Source organism: Bidens hawaiensis, unplaced genomic scaffold, assembly GCF_021521415.1.
Source record: "Bidens hawaiensis isolate Kalapana, Puna unplaced genomic scaffold, B.hawaiensis_p1.1 tig00037543_1, whole genome shotgun sequence".
Taxonomy (NCBI): Eukaryota; Viridiplantae; Streptophyta; class Magnoliopsida; order Asterales; family Asteraceae; genus Bidens; species Bidens hawaiensis.
In genome coordinates, this window is record NW_027496545.1 from 22308 (window position 1) to 28352 (window position 6045).

A 6045-nucleotide genomic window follows, 5' to 3' on the forward strand; every position below is an offset into this window, starting at 1 on the left:
TCCCAATTTTTATATCATTTTCCATTATTTTGCAAAAAAGTTCTTAATTCAAGGGACATTTATTTCCAATTTTTCCCCATCCCCAAACTTGAGGTAACATTGTCCTCAATGTTTAAAACTAAGCATTTAAAATAACACTTTTGAGGACGGGGTTAAAATTCACTGGTTATTAATTTTAAAAACAGGCTTAATGTGATGGTCCTAATAATTTATACAATTACACTCTTAACACAAAACTAGAAAAACAAAGAAAATTATTAAAACGAAGTCACCTGATATAGATAACTCGTGTGTACTCGTGCTGGCTAAACGAAACTATCTCCTCAACTCACTCAACAATATCTGCAAACTCTCAAAGGTGTTGGAGCACGCTTCTCACAAAAATTAGAATAGGTCTTTCAAACAGTTTGCAAAACTGTTAATTTTAATTATCAAGTCGAGTTAAATAAATCATAATTAAATTTGTTAAATGAGTAAGAATGTTAAAAGACCTAACTCACTTTTGTTGGAATCACGATTGCATTTAGCATATGCAACAAGCCCTTTAAACCACCCAGTAGCCCAGGTGGATGCGTATTGTCTCGTGAGTGTTTATACTGAACTACACCCACAAAGTTCAAATACAACAAATTATACAAATAAATAGCAGCAAAAATAAAAGGCATGTATATTACCCAGCTGATTTAACCCATACATTTTCCCCTATTATCGGATCAGTTATATGTACAACCCATCAAAAGATTAAAATAAAAATAAGGGAAAAACAAAAAGTAAACCCAAAAATTATCGGCTACATCTGCTGCTGTGATCACCATCATCTACTCATCATCATCGCTGGCTCCACCGCTCCCTGAATCTCCTGCCTCGTGTGCACTACCACCAGACCCAGTGGGAGCCCTCAAAGACTCGGGTAATGATACCTGCAAATGATCAAACAAAACATGAAAATACCCACGAGTCTCCTCCAGCATCACCAACTGCTGCTGAAAAACATACTCCAAAGTCAGCAGCTGTGGTTGTGGCTGTGCTGGCTGTCATGGCTGACGTGGTGGACGTGGTTGAAGCTATGCCAGTGGCCTCTCAACCCTATGCGAGATCCTCTGTCTCTGTGAACTCTCAACACTCGGCATCCCAGCCTGCACCTCTATCTAACTAGGCGGATCCCCATAAGTATATATCCCAGCCTTCTAGGCATAATCCAAATTCACTACCCCCGTATCCGGCCCCTCAGTCAAATACTCAACCGGATACCTCTCAAACACTCCTAAAGATGTAGCAATCTGTGTAATGATTGAACCCAAAGCCAACCGAGTTGCTGTCCCCTCTGCACGTCGGCCACCTCAACTTATAGATGATTATAAATAGTCACCAGGTTGACCTCGTAGCCACCAATCATGCCTAACAAACACAAGAGATACAAATTGCTACACTTATCATGGCCCGACTGACGACCGAAGAAAGTGGAAGCAATAACCTTATGAACATACCTGTGTACCGGATCTCGAATAGCAGCCTCTACCACATTGCTAGGATGTATTCTATCACCAATCGTAGGCCAAAACTCTGATAAAACATTTGACGAAATCCGAAACTTGCTGGTCCCAGTAGCAATCGCCCCAAATACTCTCACTGAACATGGTAGTTTGAGTCTATACCTCGGTGTACAACCCCGCAACAACTGCAATCCTCAGTACTGTTATCTCAAAAACCGTCGTCCCAACGAGAATGATACTATATGTGGTAGATCAAAGTCACCCATCTTCTGCTGAAAATTCGAGTAAAACTCTTGCGTACACTTATCATGCTGTTGTCTCTCAAACCTCAACACTATGGCCCAATGTGGCCCCAACAAATCTCAGATTCTCTCAACTTGACCCAAAGCACCCAACAACTCCCAATCAAAAGTCCTGTGTCTCAACAACTGCACATCTGCAATCCTATCATAAACCTCATGGTCTGCTGATCCCAAACCAAACCTCAGTATAATGTGAGGGGTATCCTCATCACCCATAATACCCTCAGTGGGGTTCTCCTCAACAACATATTGAATCCGCCTCCTCACAAAACTGGATTGAACTCCTGCATTTTCTTGAACGTTTAAAACAATTTCAAATTAATAGAAGATATATTTATATGTTGCTCCCTCTACCCCATTTTTACTGTTTACTAATGTATATATCATGCTCTAATAAAAAACAAGTATTTATATCTTAAATAACTATAACTAGTACGGGTAAGTAAGGTCGTCTCCACAGGGAATCAGTAGAAAATGTAAGCTTATTAAATATTAATCTAAGCGAATATGTCACACCCCAACCTAAGGCGGAAATGTAGGGGCGTGATCCGTTTGCTCACAGCTCGAAGATATTATCATAATATAACAATGACAATATCTAATTAATTATTTCATTTCAATTATATACACAATATCCAAATACAACAAACAATTTAAATATATAAATATAAGCTCAAATAAAGATTAACTTGATTATATCCAAAGGTCTTGTCTATATGTCCAAACTTCAATCTTCAATACAAGCAACCTACATATGCGTGTAAAATGGAGTTTTGTCAACATAAAGTTGAGTGAGAATATCACCAGTTTTGACACAACAATATAAATAAGCATAACGTGATAAGTGCGGTAAATAAAATCAAACCATAAGCAATTATGTAGATCGTTGCCAAGCGAATCGGACCTTGGTCACCAGCAGGAACACCCACTATGCGATTGATAGAATAGTAATCCCAATACGCGATTGATTGAATGATAACACAAGTAAGCAAGTAGCACGTATGTTTGATTAAATCACTCACAATAACACGTATGCATTTGTTTGAATATATATAGTATGAAATATGAATACGTACACATATGTCCCCAAAACATTTAGAAAATCAAGTAAAATAGGGGAATGATAAACTCACTTGATCGATTATGCCAAACGGGAATGATTACGACAAGAAAGTAGTAAGCACACTCTTCGAGAATTACCGACAAAGATCCTAATTAAATAATATTATGAATTATAAATGATATAATCCGTATAACGAATTTAGGATTTCGATGTGATTTGAGTTACAATTATGATTGGTATGTTATAGATTCAACGATTGATCTATACAGATTATTGTTATTGTTTAATTATAAAAATCATTATTTAACGTATAATTGAACTTACAAATAATTAGTTTGAATAAATAGAAGTTGAGATCTATTATAATAATAACCGTTTAAATATATAATTATCGTAAAATTTTATATTTTAAAATCTTAACGAAACCCGATGGTAAAAATACAATTAATACGTTTTAACATGTTAAATACGTTTATTATGATTTTGTTTAAAACCAATAATACACACACACACACACACACACACACATATATATATATATATAATATAAATAAATATGGGCAAATTTATAAATACATTTTAACAACGAGAAGCCTCAATATTCGCGTCGGTTTTTAATAAAATAATGATGATTTATTATTAACAAGATACACACACACACACACACACACAAACACGAAAACTTGTAACGAAACTAGTTGACACGAAACGTTTAACTTTATGATGTCGGCATAAATGAAATATTGTTTATTTAATATTAATTATAATATATTATATATAATTAAAACAAGCTTAAACAATAAAAAAATAATAAAACCGAAAATAGGGGCTGGCCGGGACTCGAACCCGCGCCTATGGCCGGCTCCAGATTGAACACACACACACACACCAGCCAACTGCGCTGGTGTGTCAGTTGATTTAAGTTTGTAAATGATTTAATATATACAGAAACAATTTAAACACAATTTATCATGAACCCTAGAATCTTCAATCGATCAATTCGTTTAGCGTTAGATGAATTAATGTTAGGGATTTTGTAAAGAATTTCAAGGCGAACTCAATGATAGAACTTATTACCTGATTAAATCCTTAAACGAGGGTCAATTGTAAGTTTAACAGAGTTGACGAACAAGGACGAAGAACAGGTATCACAAGGTGTCGATAACTCAACAACCATGGGGGTTTGATTAGCGCTGTGTTTAAAGGTGTGCAACCACGAGGAATTTAACTATGATTAATTCGAATTTATATAATCGAATTAGGGCATGAAGGTTTATTAAAAAAATCAATTCATGTTATTTAGGATTTTGTTTCTTTTAACTGAGTTGTTTTGGCCGATAATGATACGGGAATCACAAACACAATCCAATTCTTAATTTAGAACGAAAATTGTGGTTCGAGCAAGATAAACGGGTCAAGGTTTGGGTAAATGGGTCATGGGTTACAGGTTACGGATCAAGGTTAACGGGTTATAAAAGATATTATGCATAAATTGCAACTTAGTCCTTGAAGATTTTAGGTGGAAACAAGTAAGGATTAAAGTTTAGTTTGGGCTAAAACTGTATATGTTTCAAAGTTATATATATATATATAATAATCAAATATAAATCATATAATATTTTCTCGATAAACGCGAAACTTTTTAGTGATAAATTTCCCGAATCATAAAACGAGTCGGGTAACAGACATAATTTCGTACGTGGAAAACCAGAGTTGTTACAGAATAGTCGATGTTAAGCAATTTAGAAAGATGTATTAGAAACACATGATTACTTTTAACTTTTGTAAACAATTATAAAAAAAGTGATTCACTTCAAGTTCAAGTAATGCGATAATAGACTAATCACGGATTCAATTAATTGATTGTGTAGTAATTATTAAACCTAACAGTTTGGTTGTCGTGACATGCGAAACCCTATCAATTGGTGACACAACTGAACTCGGTTTATCTAATTACCAGTGTTATATTATGAAAATCAATTGATATGCAATGACTAATGGTTCTGGATAAATGACACAAGAATCTAATCCTAAATGTTGATGAACACAACCGAGTAGTTGATGCACAAGTTGATAACCAAAAAAATAAACTATTTAAACAATCAATTACTAAGGTAAAACAAGATCAAATGGCAAGCTTAATCAAGTTCTTAATTATTCAAACACAAAGAATTCGATCAAAGTCAGTTTACACAAAAACTCTAACCTAAATTGAACACGAAGGTTTTTAGCCTAACATCGGCATAACGATTAACTCACCTATCAGATGAAGGATGGAAGCATGCGATGAATTGGTGAACCGAGGGCTTTGGGATGATGCAAAACGTCCTAGGCTTTCTCCCTGGCTGCTGGAATGAAGAATATCTCGAAATAGGGGCTGAAAAATACTTTTAAACGATTTAGGTCAACTTCCCACGTTTTTAATCGGTTTGTGTAGCCAAAACGGATAATAGATTAGTCCTTCGCGTAGCGCGAAGGACAAAATAGCCAGGCCTAATTTTGAGTTGCTTTGCATAGTGTTAGCCAACATGTCCTCATCCCTACGTGTGGCAAGAACGGCTTTTTAAGTAGGGAACTTTTGGCATTTGCTTGTTTTCTACATTGGGAAGCATGCCGATAATTCCACTCTTCTAACTCATTATTCCAAGCTCGTAATCATCCCGATAAGTATTCTTAGTGTCCAATGACCTTAAACAAATAAACACATTTGAAGTACCAATGTTCACACTATAATTAAACTAAAACCAGACAATTATTATAATTATTTACATAGAATTAACCCGACCATCATTTACCAACAGTGGTTAAAACCATACTCAACCTATAGTCAAACATGAAACCGGAAACATCAATGGTTGACATATCTGTCAAAATTGGAAAACCCTAATAAAAAAATTCTAAATTGACGCGAATTGATGGATTAACAAATGCGAGAAAAATGTGATGGAGTAGATACAATTGGCCAACATTCAGAAATATGGCATACGATTAGTAGGATTCAATATACATATTATAGCTCATAAAACCTGATGATCGTAAAATTTATGTGATTTTCATGAAAACTAAGAGAGGTATATCGGAAATATCGATGGCATTTCAAATTAACATGCTAAGTGATAAGGAAAGGTTTGTGTCTATTTCTAAGCGATGTAGAGTGACAAAGAAAATAAGAGATAAGGAGATAGAA